Genomic DNA, 17,527 nt, shown 5'->3' with positions numbered 1-17,527 from the left:
TAGTCAAAGCAATCTTGAGAAAGAAACACGGAGCTGGACGAATCAGGCTCCCTGACTTTACACTATACTACAAAGCTACAGTAATCGAGACAGTATGGTGCTGGCACAAAAACAGAAATATAGATCAATGGAACAGGATAGAAAGCCCAGAGGTAAACCCATGCACCTATGGTCACCTTATCTTTGATAAAGGAGGCAAGACTATACCATGGAGAAAAGACAGCCTCTTCAATAAGTGGTGCTGGGAAAACTGGACAGCTACATGTAAAAGAAGGAAATTAGAACACTTCCTAGCACCACAGACAAAAATAAACTCAAAATGGATTAAAGACCTAAATGTAAGGCCAGACACTATAAAACTCTTAGAGGAAATCATAGGAAGAGCACTCTTTGACATAAATCACAGCAAGATCCTTTTTGACCCACCTCCTAGAGAAATGGAAATAAAAACAAAAATAAACAAATGGGACCTAATGAAACTTCAAAGCTTTTGCACAGCAAAGGAAACCATAAACAAGATGACAAGACAACTCTTAGAATGCGAGAAAATATTTGCAAACGAAGCAACTGACAAAGGATTAATCTCCAAAATACACAAGCAGCTCATTCAGCTCAATATCAAAAAAACAAACAACCCAATCCAAAAATGGGCAGAAGACCTAAAGAGACATTTCTCCAAAGAAGATATACACATTGCCAACAAACACATGAAAGGATGCTCAACATCATTAATCATTAGAGAAATGCAAATCAAAACTACACTGAGGTATCACCTCACATCCGTCAGAATGGCCATCATGAAAAAATTGGCAAACAATAAATGCTGGAGAGGGTGTAGAGAAAAGGGAACCCTTTTTCACTGTTGGTGGGAATGTAAATTGATACAGCCACTATGGAGAACAGTATGGAGGTTCCTTAAAACACTAAAAGTAGAACTTCCATATGACCCAGCAATCCCACTACTAGGCATATACCCTGAGAAAACCATCATTCAAAGAGTCATGAACCACAATGCTCACTGCAGCACTATTTACAATAGCCAGAACATGGAAGCAACCTAAGTGTCCATCGACAGATGAATGGATAAAGAAGATGTGGCACATATATATAATGGAATACTCAGCTATAGAAAGAAACGAAATTGAGTTATTTGTAGTGAGGTGGATAGACCTAGAGTCTGTCATACAGAGTGAAGTAAGTCAGAAAGAGAAAGACAAATACCATATGCTAACACATATATATGGAATCTAAAAAAAAAAAAGTGGTTCTGACGAACCTAGGGGCAGGATAGGAATAGAGACGCAGACGTAGAGAATGGACTTGAGGACACGGGGAGGGAGAAGGGTAAGCTGGGACGAAGTGAGAGAGTGTCAAGGACATATATACACTACCAAATGTAAAACAGATAGCTAGTGGGAAGCAGCCGCATAGCACAGGGAGATCCACTTGATGCTCTGTGACCACCTAGAGGTGTGGGATAGGGAGGGTGGGAGGGAGATGTAGGATGGAGGGGATATGAGGATATATGTATATGTATGGCTGATTCAGTTCGTTATACAGCAGAAGCTAACACACCATTGTAGAGCAATTATACTCCAATAAAGATGTTAAAGAAAAGAAAAAGCTAATAGGCATGTTGATAAATAGTAGGACCAAATCCAGGGAAATCTGCCTCCAAAGAGATAACCTGGAGTGGACCACAGCTCTGAGAAGGGGAGTGAAAGGGTTAAATAAGGCATTAAAATGTACGCTGCACTTCAGAGATGAGCCTGTTTTGTTCATGCCACATGCCTGGTGCCTGGATCACTGCTGGCACGTGGAAGGCACTCAGGAAATATCTGTGGAATGAACAGCACGCAGGAAGTGAAGCAGAAGTTCCTCTGTTTAAAAAAAAAAAAAAAAAAAGTAAAACAAAAAGGGTGCATGGTGTTTAGAGGAGAGAAACCCCAGATATTAAACACATATTTGAGTGAAGCTCACACATGTCTTGTATATATATCCTGTGGTCCACCAGGATTAGCAATGACTTTCAAGGTACATAGGATTTTATCTAAAGTGTCTCTGCGACCTCAGTCAAAAGGAGATCTATCTGACTACTTTGCAGTGTCTCATTATGAGAAAACGAGAGAGCGGTTTCTTAAGATTCTCAGAAAGACCTCCTACTGTAAAAGATTCAACAGACATTTAGATTTTATTTTTTAACATCTTTACTGGAGTATAACTGCTTTACAATGATGTGCTAGTTTCTGATGCATAATGAAGTGAATCAGCTATACATATACATATATCCCCATATCTCCTCCCTCTTGCGTCTCCCTCCCACCCTTCTAGTTGGTCACAGAGCACCGAGCTGATCTCCTTGTGCTATGTGGCATTTAGATTTATAGTTCATCTTCTCTGGGGATTTTTGTTAGTTGAGTTTTCCTCCCCAGACAGGGCGGCATGTTCCTATATAAGTCAATAAATGGAACTTTGGGGCTCATTAGAGGTGTTTAATACAAGAGAGAGAGGAGATATTGATCCCAAAGATGCCCACGTAACAAGCATGGCAGGCAGCCCCTCCATGCCTCAAGCCTCGTTGGAGAGTTAGTTTAAAGCCTGTACTGTGCTCTCCTCCTTCACGAAGTCAGATATTTATCTCCAGTGTGTATGGCCCAGATTATTAACCCATATAGAGTCCAGGCATGAAATGTTTTGGATTCCCTTTGATCCATGGCCAAGCACTGAGCCACATAAAAGAAAATGCTTCTGAGAAGAGTGAAAGGGACATAAAGAAGGGGCAGAAAGGAGGGAGGGGAAAGCAGTATGTCACCTTTGTCCCCAAAAGGTGCTTCTCACCCATCCCCAGCCCTCAAATGCCATCTCTGTCTCTCTCTGGTCCTCTCTCCTCCTCTCCTAACTTTCACACCTTTCTTCTAAATTCTACAAGCCTTTTGAAAAGCCCCACTTTTAAGTCCACCTTCCATGACACAGGAGCCTGGATCTCTCAGCCTTCACTGGCCCTGGAGAGCCTGGGCCACAGACAGTAAAGGAAAACATAGAAACACTCATAAAAGAGCACTGAGTGGTGGGAATGTAAATTGGTACAGCCACTATGGAGAACAGTATGGAGGTTCCTTAAAAAGCTAAAAACAGAACTACCAATATGACCCATCAATCCCACTCCTGGGCATATACCTGGAGAAAACTTAATTGAAAAAGACACATACATCCCAATGTTCATTGCAGTACTATTTACAATAGCCCGGTCATCTCCATCAACAGGGGAATGGATAAAGAAGATGTGGTATATATATACAGTGGAATATTACTCAGCCATAAAAAATAATGCCATGTGCAGCAACATGGATGGACCTAGAGATTGTCATGCTGAGTGAAGTAAGTCAGACACAGAAAGACAAACATCATATGATATCTCTTACATGTGGAATCTATAAAAAGGGTACAAATGAACGTATTTACAAAACAGAAGTAGAGGCACGGATGTAGGAAACAAACTTATGGTTACCAGGGGATAAGGGGGGGAGGGATAAATTGGGATATTGGGATTGACATATATACACTACCATATATAAAACAGATCACTAATAAGAACCTACTGTATAGCACAGGGAACTCCACTGAATACTCTGTAATGGCCTATATGGGAAAAGAATCTAAAAAAAAAAAAGAGTGGATATATAAAAGAAGCCCTGAAGGAGATGTCTGGTTCCAGTACACAAGCCCATCACCAGGTACAGATTAGACGCCCAGCAGCACGCTTTGTCTCTGTTCCCCAAGGGTTTTGTGGGATCATTTTGGAGAAGCTGCCTAAATGGACCCACATTCTAACTTACACGAACCCACTCTGGAAGCACATACATAACACAACAAGGTCACAGTCGCTTCATCCATCACCGTTTCATTTCTCACATCCACCCACACCCAGCACGGATCTAACTAAGGGTAACAAAGACCTTCGAAGTCTAAAGAAAACTGAAACTGGCTGAACCATTTCTATCTTGACTTGCCCGACCAAAGAAAATCTTTGACTTTTCCATGATAATAACCTTCAGTGGTGTTACAACGCCAGCCCGTGACACTTGGCAACACTACTCAAGGCATCCAGGAGTTCAGCTGAGGACCCAACAGTCACTTCCCGAATAGAACAGATTCAAATGGGGAAGAGCCGTCATGATGCCAGGAGGCGGCCACCAGGCATCCCAGGCCAATTCCAGTCTCTTGGTGAATTCATCTAATTGCAGGTATTATCCTTGCCTGCCCAGTTCTGGAGCGTCTCGGCCTACAAACACAGCCCTACTGAAATAACAACAACGTTTTCATGTGTTTTACTGGGCTACAGAATTTCCCCGTGGAGCATTTACAGGTGTTTCTTGCTTTGTATTTTAACAGCTTTTCTACAGATTGGGAATCAGGAACCAAAGGTATTCATCCTGGGGTAATTTGCTTCTCGCCTATGAATGGCACTCAGACAAAAGCAACAATGCACTTCTCATTGAACACCGTTTGCTTCTGGCAGGTTGGCAAGCGCTTCAGAAAACCCTCAGGCTTCATTCCCTAAATGTAAATCTCAATCCTGCAGCAATGAGTTTCCATCAAAGGGGGAGGGAGAAGAGCTGAGTTTCCTTAACACGTGTCTGGGTGATTCAATGCGACCTTTTTCTCATTCGATTCAAGCTGGTCATCAGAGGAGAAAACTGCTCTTAAATGCAAATGGAGAGTCGGGAGGAAGGGACTGCTGTGGGGAACATGTCTATGAGAAACAGTGCTTCTGCAAAAATAGTCGAGTAGTTGCAGTTTTTCAGAAAAGCCCGTGTTACGTCGTTGTTCCTTTGAAAGATTCAGGACACAGAGAACCAGTAAGTCTTTGTTAGAAGAACAGCTTGTTCAATGAAACCATTTGGCTTTAAATCAAGAGAGGCTTTCATGCAAGACTGGATGGTCCCAAACGGAGTTGCTCAACACAATAAGGTGTGTGATACACAAGAGACTGCCAGGAGTCACCCAGGCCATGTCCCTATCAGCCGGACACTCGGTTTCTTCAGGAGGGCCTTCCTTTGGAGTTAAGATTCCCATAAAGCGCATCAGGTTGCTTCACTGTCGTTTTAATATCCCACTGGTGTTCTCTGGAGGCGCGCTGAAGCTCAGCAAAGATCCATTTGGACCGAGAGCATCCCCTGTGATCTGATGGCGTGTGAGTCTCTGGCATGTCTTCTTCTCTCCCTTCCTTCTCGTCTCCCTTGTTTTCCTCCTTTGGATCAGGGTGTCCACCATGGGTAACAGAAAATTCATCAGAGACCTGTGGGCATGGCCGTGCTCTTTTCTCTCTCCAATGTCTCGCACTCACACTTCAGGATTCCACCCTCACTCCACCCTCCACAAGCAGCCTTTCCCAGTCTCCTTATACTGTTAATGACCCCCTAAACCAGGAACCCAAAACTGGGAGCCAGGGCTCAATCGGGCTAGCGTGCCAGTTATTAAGAGGTTAGCGGGGCACTCCCACCATATACATCTAAAATTCAAATTTGAATTAATTCATCTCTCCAGTTACTCCTAAGCCTCCTAAGATGGCAGGTGGCCATCACCTCGACGAAGCGGAACGATCTGTGCAGAAAGTTTCCAGGGAAAAAACACGGATGAGAAACCAGATGAGGGCAGGTGGGAAGAGAATGGGGGCTAGACTTAGAGGCTCTCAAGGGGGTGGAACCACCAAGCGGAGGAAGACCAGTGACTATTCGCAGACACTGGGTGGAGGAGAGCGGAGGGCCCCGGTTTCTGACGTGGGCAAAGGGGGACGTGGCACTATGATTCTCTGAGAAAAGAACACAGTTGAAAAGGTTTGTGCAGGAAATGATGAGTTTTGTTGTACTCAAACCTCTTTGCTTTCATGGAGTTCCACTTTCAATTCTCAGAAGAATGAGGCTATAAATCACTTTGAGAATTAAAAATAACGATAAAGAGCTGGTATCACTGTGCATGAAAGCGGCTGTCACCTCTGCCAGGCTGGAGACGGACGATGCTCTTTGAAAGGAGGCACCTGCTCTAACTCCAGGGCACTTCCGTTCTCTCCCCCTAGCGAACCAGCCTCCCAAGGATGCTCTGGAAATCTCCATTGTAGAAGCATGGCTTTCTCCCCACATCCATTTTGCTCTAGCTGTTACAAGTGTCAGGTGCTCTTCCAAGGGTGTGACTACTTTCTGACACGACACAGATTAAAAAGAGAGACCCTGCGATACATTCCAAGACTCAGGCCGGCTATTCTCAACACATCTGCCCTCAGTCATTCTCTATGTTGCTCTTCAAGTATTCCAGGGGGCTTCTTCTGGAAACAATCCTCCCCCTGTTTCTCTCACTTGTAACTTCCCAAACTTGCTCTTTGGTTTGTTTGCGGGCAGTGGAGGGGGGGGGGCTTTTCTTTAAGGATCCGAGTTATGACCACTCTCAAGCTGTGGTCCCCAAAGACAGCAGACAAGGGTGACTGCCTTTAACACAGCTCTCTCCTAAAGGTGGCCGGAGCATGCTCGTAGCTTTGTTACTGAACCAGGTTCGTCTTGCCCAGGGCACTGCAAGCCGAAATGCTGAGACACAGAGGTCTGCAGCCCAGAGAGGAGATGGGAGAACACGTCTCAAATCCGCCTCGCCGAAGGCAAGGGGCTCGGGCTATTTATGAGCTAAAGAATAAAGCAGCAGGGTGATCTGAGGAAGTATGGGGAGTGTGGGGAAAGGTGATTGGAAAAGGGTGCAGCAATCATTGTGCTGAGCAGGTGTAACTAAGCTGCAGGCCTCTGCACCTGCAGAAATGGAGGCCCGTAGCGTGGTCTGAGGGTGTAACTAAGCTGCAGGCCTCTGCACCTGCAGAAATGGAGGCCCGTAGCGTGGTCTGAGGGTGGAGTTTTCGGCCCTCTGATGTCAAAAGGTCGCCGAGTGGACGTGCATGCCCAGTTGGAAGGTCGGTGGTCCTATCCAGTCTCAACTGGCTCACCTGAACTAGACACAGCTGGCTCCAAGTTTCTGGAACACAGCTCGGTCGAACATCTTATTGTTTAGGCTTGGTGCTGCTTGGGAGACAGGTGAGCCTTTTGCAGCAACAATTAGAAAGACCTTGCTGAGTAAAGGCACGTTTCAGGCGAAACGGACTTAACTACTGATTTAGGGTTTCAGCTCCTCCGTCTGTCAGCACACGTGGGATTCCTCTTAAAATGCACGACACATGCCTTGCTGCGTGATGCCCAGCCTGTCCTCTGTGATGTTGCTGGATGTGGGAGAGAATGATGGCAGGTTTGCTTTAGTGGATGGGGGTTAAAACCGTGAACGCCAAGGCCTTGTTATGCACTTATGTCAACTTGAGCAAGTAACCTTATCTACATTTATTTTCTCATCTGAGAAAGGGAGATTGATAATAGTACTGGCCCCATTTTTGTTGTGAACTGAATGAAATGATAAGCACTGATCAGCATGTGATACAGGTGGTTCATTACCAGCAGTTGTTAACCTAAATTCATGTACCATAAGGTATGTCAAAATGAGCTTCTAGAAGATCTCAACGGGAAAGCCCACTTCTACAGGAAAAAAATACATCCACTGATCATCATAATGTTAAAGTGTATGTTTCACTTCAGTGACTGAATCGTGTCCTGTTTGGAAAACTCAAACCTGAGTCTGAAACTGCTAGCTAAGAGGAACTTAAATTAGTTGAGCATTCAGAGCTGGTAGAACCATCCTAAACCACACACATCAACAGAAGGTTCTCGGTATCCACGCTCTCCCCTCTACCTCTGTGAATTCGGTAGTACTGAGACCAGATGGGCTGTGGAGGGTGGGAAATAAAGCGGGCACGTGTGCAACTGGCCCGACAGCATCCATTCCAGAGCTCTGAGCACCCAGCCTCCCTGGGCCACGGCTACAAAATCGTCTCTAAGGCTTCCCCCAGCTTCACATCCCACCACTTCGAGAAGACGGTTTAAATCGCAAGTATTAGGCAGTGCTTTGAAAGCTTTTGTTGCACAGTTCGTCCGAGGTGTTTCTTTAAATGCAAATTCCTGGACCCCATCCTCAGAAATGCCTCATTAGTTTGAAAACCAATGTGGACTCTATAAAGGATCTGTTCCTCTTCTGTCCACGGTTCTTGGCACATGAAATGCGTCCTTCCAGGTGCCTCCTGCCCACCTGTCACGTTGTAAGCCCCATGCTGCTCCCTCACTCTGCAACTTTCCTAAGCATAGCTTCCCTTTTTGTCTCTTCTCTTTCCTTTTTTTTGGCAGTTGGCTAAAACAAGCTACAGAATTAGAAGTAGGTGTGTTACTTCAACCAGTAATACTTTTCCTGAAAATGAAAGCTAGTGGGTCTATTTTAAGAGTTACTTAACTAAATTCACCCTACAGTGCATCTCAACCTGTGTTTCAGAAAAGTATTAGGGAATAAATAGCATGCAAGGTGCAGAGAATTGGGGAAAACAGGTGAAAGACGGCTACCCTGTCTCATGGGCTATCAGCGTTCACTGGAGGTTTGAACGGATCTTTCGCATGGAGTGTAATAATAAAAAAGTTTTTAAGATCTCCTTTTTATTTAATGACTACGTTAAATTATTCTTCTCCCATTGCTGTAGTGCAGGCGGACCGTTAAGCACAGAGAGTGACAGGTTCAAGGCCGCCAGAGCAGCAGAATTCACAAAACTTCGTGAGGGAGCTTGAAACTCTCCCGTGAGAAGTCCAGGGAGGTTATCTCTGAGCTGCAGTCTGGCAAAAGCCCGGATCCTGACACGTCATCTTATTAGAAGCCATCTCTCGGGTGTGGACCCTGCCGGGTGACATTCCAGTGATTGCTTGCTCCAAGGCTGAGGTCTTTATTATTCCTTTCCACTAAGGGGAACCGAGGAACTGGAGTTCAAACTACCCTACGCCCTGACCTCTCTGGATAAAGAGAATTTCTTTAACCTTTAACGTGTGCTAAGGCCTTAACCAATGGGGATGAGGCCCGCATTCCTACCAGGTGATCCCAGTCAATGGGCTTCATCAGCAATTCCTCACCCCACAGCCAGCACTGAGCGCGCAAACCTGCAACAGGACAGGTGTCGGGAAGGATTCCATCGATAAGAGCCTACCTGCCCCCTGCCCCACTGCAATGGTTTAGTGTATGGGTAAAAACGTAGACATATCATTTACATCCTGACAGCTTCCCTCTTAACTGGGATCGCGCGCTGGCCTTCCGGTTGTCTTTAGCAAACTTCCAATTCTGGACGTTGCTCCATTTTACTATTTTTTTAATTAGAAGCATCTCTTTGGGCACTTTGTTAAATAATTTCTCATTAAATATCAACAAAATTCTGAAAGTGAATCTCGCGTGCGTCCCTGATGGAAAGGAAGGTACGAGATGGGCAGGTGGTTGGTCCAGCTGCACAGATAACCATTCAGTCCTCACAGAGGGTAGAGCAAAGCTGAGCCTGGACCAAACCCTGAGCGCCCGCCGCAGCCTGGACCTGCTCTGGGCAAGGTCAAATGCAGCCGGCGTGCTAGATTCACCAGCCAAGCCCTGGGCACCTGGAGGAACCAACCATGCCCTCTCTGGGCCTCGGTTTCCCCTTCTGTAAAACTCAGAGGATCGCTACTTGAAGTGTGATCCACGGGCCCGTGATTCACAGGCCACGTTCAAGTTCCTGCTCTACCCCCTCAGACGGATGATCTTTCTGAGCTTCAGCTTCTTCTTCTGTAAAATGGGGACAATGCCACGTCTTAGCCTGGGGTGAAAATTAATGAGATGACATATGTTAGGTGCCTGGTAGAGTGGGTTTTAAATGCTCAGTAATAGGGCCAAATTTGCAAATCCCAAAGTATTTTAATTTGAGAGTTTGGGTTTTGCAGCATGTCATGAACTGCATCAGTGGGGAGACATGGGCTCACAAATGTATGGAACCTTCCTTTTGCCCTTTACACATCCCTGTCAAGAGTCTGGTTAGAGTGGGGATCTCTGGGGTCCATGGAGGACCCCATTTAAGTTTTGAGAATCTCCAACGTGATGAAATTGTCTCCTTTTCCAGAGACTTGTACTTATGAAAGCCGACCAGCTCCACCTTTCCCCGGAATGCTGTTATTTACCCAGTGGATGACCCAGTGGGTGTCCCCTGGTAGCCACGCCCGGCAGCAGCCCCAGCTCTCTCGGGACCTGCAGCGTCTGTCGCCCCCTCTAAGAGCCCCTTGTTCCTGACAGCCTCAGACCATCCTCCCAGCACTGACCCTAAAGAGAGCAGTTCCAAACCACGGCCTGCCTGAGCCCCCCAGCGGCAGCTGCGCGGCTGCACCACTGTCAAAGCCCTTCAGGCAAAGCCTTCTGGAGCGGTCTGAGCAAAGCCAGCCAGGAATGTCAAGCAGTTGGCACCCCTGCTGCCCCTCAACTACCTTCTGAAAGGCTGACCCCCTAAGCCCCACGTGGCTTCCCCGGGTTGGGAACAGGTGCACGGGCGTCCCGCTGCACCCTGGGCCCGCGGGGCTCCCAGGCATCCTCGCTCACTTCTACACCTGAATTTATCAGTGGTATCCCCAGAGGGGTGTGACAGCGTGGAAGAGCAGTGGCTTGGGAATCAGAAATACTCAGATTGGGGTCCTGACTGGACCACTCAGTGGTTGAATATTCTTAGGCTCTGAGCTTCCATTTTCTCGGCTGTGAAGCAGGGATTGTGGTGTCAACCTCACAGGGCACCTGTAATTATTAAGTGAGAGCATACAGATATATGTGGATATAAAACTGTATAGCTGTACGCTAGCAGAAAGGTCTATCTGTAAACTAATATATTATACACAGGCACATTTCATATATTACACATACGTGTGTAGAGAGAGACAGACAGACAGACAGATAGAGAAGGCACTTGCCCTTGGAAAACACACTCAGTGGTAATAATTACTATCATTACCCAGGAGAGCACCAACGCAAATTTCCAATAGCGACCTGGGAACACACTAAAAAAATTTTTTTCTAATTTTTTGCAATTTTCATTTTTATATCTAGAATAACCTATTAGTGACACCATGATTTGACAGGTAGAGGTAGGTCTGGGATTCAGCATGTCAGGGGCAAATGCCTGTGTTTATATGCTGCCCTTAAAGTCTACCTTCTGGTTTTTCTAGGCAGTTCCACCATCAAGCACCAGTTCTTTAGCCCTTCCCACAAGACTTAACTACTGTTTATATCTGAAGAGATTAATACATGAAACAACCCAAACTAAACTAAATATTATTTCTAAAGTCTTTGGAATACTAAAGCTATTAATTTAATTCCTTGAAAACAGTGTTGAGCATGTACCCAACGAGGTGGGGTTAGTCTAATCCTCAAGAAGATTGTAATTCAGGGAGTCAGAGAAACACATATCCTTGCTGTCCTCATCAACAGAGTAAAATAAACGCCTACTCAGAGAAGCAAAACTGTGCTTACAGGAACATGGAGAAAGAAAAGTCTCTCCAGCTGCGTTTTGCTGACTCTGCGCCAAGTTCTGTGCTTTACGACAGGGAAGGAAACAGGCATCCGGTTTGATCTTCGCCTCTGAGGAATTTTTAATCTCTCTGGGAAGACGGATGTTTAATAAACAAATTATAACCCAATGTGATTATAGGAAAGGAGCGTTCCAAGACTACGGGAAGGCGGATTCACAGCATCCATGGATGTCAGGGATGGGACTGGCCTCACAAGTGGAAGAAAAACTGACAGACCAGCTCCTAACCTTTGGGCACCATCTTAAACCCCAGTGGTGTGTATAGAGCCTAATCCTGTTGTCCGTGGCCTCCGGCAAGGGTTTCAGTACTTCAGGGTTTCACTTTATTGAGATCTTTCTTTATTCAATATCCCTGATAATCAGCTTTCGCTCTCTGAGCTGATTTTATCTTGGCAAATAAATGTGAAGGCTAATATTACTCCCTCTTATTCACTCTGTTTTCAGAAGAAGTACCCGATACCTACTTTTTACAAATCAAGTCCACAAAATTGATGCAGATGTCATTGTTTCAAGGCCATCATCCTTGGAACACACTTATCGAATGCAGATGTAAAGTACAAATGGTCAACGCCAGCACCCCCATTCTTGACTTGCCAAAACAAGTGGATTGGAGTTGAACAAACTAGCTTTGCAAATCATTTGTCCCATGGCTAAGTAGTGGGAGTTGCCAGAACATGACAGCTATAATGAAGAATACCCTGACTCCGCAGATCTGAGAAAGGCAGAAATTGTTCTCTTTACTAGGGCTTTTCTTTATGAACGCTGCCATAGAATCTGGAGGAAGTTCTTTAAAAGTTTAATAAAAGTAGAAGACATCTTCCTGCACTGAAGTTACTAAGGGCCGGGCAGCATATAAAACAAAGACAACTTTCACTTTTGCTTCAACAAAGCTGATCAACACCAAAGCTGGTATTGCTGATCAATTCCCATGCAAAATGTGTTGCGTTTAAAAGCTTATATTGATACTTTTTAAAATTTGACACAGAAAGTAAGGAAATGCTAGACATCATTAGACACCAACTGACATGTAAATATTAGCAAGATTGATTTGTGCTGTTTTGAGTTTTGTTCTCGACCAGCTGAATGTTTCTCTTTATTATTATCGTCCCAGTTTGAATACTAATCCCTTTTACTTCTAAATGAAGTACTCTGTATATTTCAATTACAAAAGATTACATGTTTACTGTCCAATAGAATTTCCTACAGAAAAGAAAAGGAAAGAAATCAGACTCTACAGAGAAATGGCAGATACCAGGGAGGGGGTAGGGGAGAGACAAGATGAGCCTGAGACGCCTTGTTGACCCAGAAAGTATATATACGGTGGAATGTTACTCAGCCATAAAAAACCATAAAAAATGAATGAAATACTATCATTTGCAGAAACGTGGATGGACCTGAAGCCACTCAGACAGAGACAAATATGATATGATATTACTGATATGTGGAATCTGAAAAAGTGATACAAATCAACTTATTTACAAAACAGAAAAAGAGTCATAGTCGTAGAAAACAAACTTATGGTTACCAAAGGTTACAGCGTGGGGTGGGGGAGGGATAAATGAGGAGTTTGGGATTAACACACACACATTACTGTATATAAAACAGATAAACAACAAGGACCTACTGTGTAGTACAGGGCACTACATTCAATATCTTATAATAAACCATAATAGAAAAGAATCTGAAAAATAATATGTATAACTGAATCACTTTGCTGTACACATGAAACTAACACATTGTAAGTTAACTATACTTCAAATTAAAAAACTGGTTAAAAAATTGTTCCAGGAGAGAAAAAAAAAGTGCTCAAAATAATGAGGACACAGCAAAATGATAGTGAAGCCAGCGCAAAGACTCCCACTGGCCAAATCTGACAATCAAAGCAAGAATATAATGATACTACTGAATAAAACAGGAGTCCATGAGTCTATGCTGACATAAGCAAAGGAAAAAGTAAATGGAGAGAAGACAACGTTTTTCATACTTCATCTGTAGATTACAACTGAGGAAAGTAGGAATGATCATCCTTGTAACAATTCAGCCAGGAAATGTCAAATGGTGCTAAAACTTGTGGATGAAAGTTACAAGAGAAATGCAATATTCCATACTCTCAAATTACCTTCCCACAATTTATAGGGAAGAAAGCTGACAGATACCTCCTTAATCAAATGATCAAAGTTAACTTCACCTGTAAGGGGACCAATTGCAATCAACTATGCTGTGATGAGACGCACGAGAACACTGTCACTCCTGTGATCTTCCCACCGAAATTGTACCCCCTGAATCTTATCATCAGACAACGGCAAGCTGAGGGACATTCTATAGGGTAAATGACCTGTAAGCAACAAAATTGCCAAGGCCATGAAAGCCAAGATAGAAGACTTCCATCCAGAAGTAGACTAAAGAAAGAGGACAACTAAATTCAACATTTGAACCTGGACTAAACCGTTATACTCGAGAGGACATTATTGCAATGACTGGTGAAACTTGAATGGAATTTGGAGGTTAAATTGTAGTATGATACTAATGTTAATTTCCTTATCGTGATGGTTGTTTGGGGTTATGCAGGAGAGCCGCCTGGTTTGTAGGAAATGTACACTAAAGTACTATGGTTGCTGGGCATCCTCTCACCACTGACTCCCAAATTATTCAGAAATAAAGCTCTTTGTACTAGTGTAGCATCATTTCTGCAAGCAGGAGATTATTTCAAAATAAAAACAACAAAAAAAGACAGTTGATAAAACTCAGAATAATATAAAAAGTCAGCTAGCACAGCTGATGAGGGAAATTAAAGAGAAAAAAATTCTTGCAAATTTAAAACCATACCTGACATAGAATATAAAATTGATGCTGTTTAAAATTAATTCAGTGATACTGACTTAAGAAAAGTCACACATAAAGCAGTGAAAAATCAAATAGATGAACTAAATGCAAAAAAAAACATTACATGGAGGAAAATAGAGACCCAATATGTCCAAAATTTTTTCTGAAGAACAAAATAAAACAAGGGCAACAGGGCTTCCCTGTTGGCGCAGTGGTTGAGAGTCCACCTGCCGATGCAGGGGACGCAGGTTCGTGCCCTGGTCCGGGAAGATCCCACATGCCGCGGAGCGGCTGGGCCCGTGAGCCATGGCCGCTGAGCCTGGGCGTCCAGAGCCTGTGCTCCACAACGGGAGAGGCCCGCGTACAGAAAAAAAAAAAAAAAAAGGCAACAAAAACAAGATATTTAGAATTATAAGAAAATTTTCCAGAAATAAAGGACACAGAAATCTGTAATTAAAAAGTCATCCCATATTCCCCCCCAAAATAATAGATAATTCATTGCTCAATTCGAGGAGAAGAACATACATATTAACAAATCACCAGCCATGGAAAAATCTCAGCCACAGTTATCTCAACAGGAATGGATTTCACAAGAGAATGAAGGTATGCTTATACTAAGGTAATTTAAAAAACACTTTGCAGGTTTTCTATGTCAATTTTGTAAGTTGTCATTCATTTGTAAAAAGAAAAAATTCTCATATTTTCAAGGACTGAGGATCTACAACTTTCATAGACTTCATAGGGAATATATACTTGAAGACTGTGCCAGGGTCTGCATGTTTTTGCCCCAGTATAAAACTCTGCCTTCTTTCTTAGTGATGGGATCCCTAATTTTAACCAGGTACATAGCTGCCCAGATTAAAAATTATACTTTCCAACTTCCCTTCCATCCAGTTGCAGCCATGTTGACCACAAGGGGGCCAGAGTCACAGCAGCCTGGAGCTCCAAGGACTTCATGAAGCCACAGTCTCAGCCCTGTCCTGACTACTTCCAGACATCTTTTAATACTAAGTGGCACCAAAAGACACTAAAGCCAAATAAAAGATTAAATCTCAAATGAGCAAACTGTTTGTGAAAGAAATTGTAGTGAACATTAAATTTAATTAAACACAGAATAAGCCAAAACGGTTGGGGTAAATAGAGTTAAAATGCCATTACATGCTGTTATAATTCCTGAAATAAAAGATGAGTAATGTATAAATAATCTGGTGACTGTGGATTGGGATAAAATCCAGACTATGTCAGCAAATGGATGTAGCAAATAGATGAATGAGGGTTAGAAAGAAGAGGATACATAAAATGTGCTGATTTGTTCCTCTTTCAAGGGAGAAATTGATACGCTCAGTTTCACTTATGAAATTGACGAATTGAAGAGAAATATGGGACTAAGAGTATTACTTAATATGTTTATGTCAGTTAGAATTAGGTTTGGATGACAGTAAAAGAAAACCAAAATCACAGCGGCTCAACAAATTTAAAGGTTTATTGCTCTTTCAAATAAAATGAAGCTGGAGAGAGGTACTCCAGGGCTACCGTGGTTGTTTCCATTTGGCGTGAGAAATATAGACTTATTCTAACCTAATGATTTTCCATCTTTGATGCATGGTATCCATTTTCAAGACTGCCTCATGTTCATAAGATGAACATTGGAGCTCCAGCCATCGTATCTGCTTCCAGACAGAGAACAAGTGGAAGAAATGTTCATCTAAGTTGTCTTATATTCCATTGCTCACACATAAATTAAAGAGAAGATGGAAAATCTAGTCTTTTAGTCAAGCATATTTTTGCCCCTCAATAAAAAGAGGGTTCTGTTCATAAGAAGGAAGATGAAGATAAGTATTGCGTAGGTAACTGGCAGTCTCTGCCTTAGAAGTAAGTGTAACAACTTGTGTAATGACTATATATTCACACACTAATAAAAGGGAAAAACAGAACTCAGAAGACTCTTAGCAAACTGCTAATATACATTATTTCTTGTTGTTCCACCTTGTTAAGAAAAAAAAAATGAATTTCTGGATGTTTGGGGTTGAATTGCCATACAAAGATTCATGTGTTGCAGTCCTGAGTCCCAGCACCTCAGAACACAACCTTATTGGGAAATAGGGCCATTGTAGACGTAATTGGTTAAGATGAGGTCATACTGGGGTATTGTGGGCCCTAATCCAACATGACTGGTGTCCTTATAAAAACGGGAAATTGGGACACAGGCAAACACTCAGAGAGAATACCATGCGAAGACAAAGGCAGGGGTGTGCTGAAGGTTCTACAAGAAAACGAATGTCAAAGATGGCCAGCAAACCAACGAAAACTTAAGGATGAAGAAGCATGCATAGATTCTCCCTTGCAGTCTCAGAAAGGGCCAACCTAGATGACACCTAGATGACCAGATGGGGTGCTCTAATTAGAAGCCCCTCGGGTGAGCACGTGACACATGTCCCTGCTGGGCACGGATGCAGCCCCACAAAACATCAGTAGGTGGTGCATATGTAAAAAGAATAAGGCACTTTTCTTCCAGGGTGCAGGGCTTGAAGCGCAGAGAGTGGGCCGGACCTAAACCCCACTGTCCCAACCATGGGCACTTGACACAGTGCACAAAGCTCACCAGTGGCCCTGCAGCCCTGCAGCGTGAACACATCCTATGTGTGTGAAAGTCCAGTGGTGATGGGAGCATGGCGTGAAACTCATCCCTGGAGCTGCCCGTTCCCCTGGCTGGTGGAAGAGAAGGTAGAGAGGGGAGCAGGGAACAGATCACGAAGGACGTAAGTCATGCTGCCAAGTGTGCATTTAATCCTACGGCCCAGAATTTCTCAAAGTGTGCTGTGCGGGTCCCTGAGGGACTCCTCCCATGGCTCTGCCAGGTCAAGACTGGCTTCATAATAACGCTCGGACGTTATTTGCCTTTTTCACCAGGTTGACATTTGCACTGTTGGTGCAAAAGCAACGGTGAGTAAAACTGCAGGAGCCTCACTATGAGGCTGGTGCATCATCAGACTCTGACTCTACACACTTGCAGAAAAAATGCCAGTTTCACTTAAGTAGATCCTTGATGAAACACAATAGTATATAATATATACAGTAATATATAATATAGTATATATAACATACACTGTATAATATATGTAACAGTAATATATGTACTAATCTAGTTAAATCTCAGCTCCTGAGTACACATCTTTCTAATACTTGCTGTGATGAAATGGGAATCATTTACAGAGCACTTCT

This window comes from Delphinapterus leucas, chromosome 21 (genome assembly GCF_059928025.1).
Source record: "Delphinapterus leucas isolate spDelLeu-1000000601 "Yukka" chromosome 21, BTC_Dleu_Yukka2, whole genome shotgun sequence".
NCBI classification, from domain to species: Eukaryota; Metazoa; Chordata; class Mammalia; order Artiodactyla; family Monodontidae; genus Delphinapterus; species Delphinapterus leucas.
Note: the sequence above shows the minus strand (reverse complement) of the source record.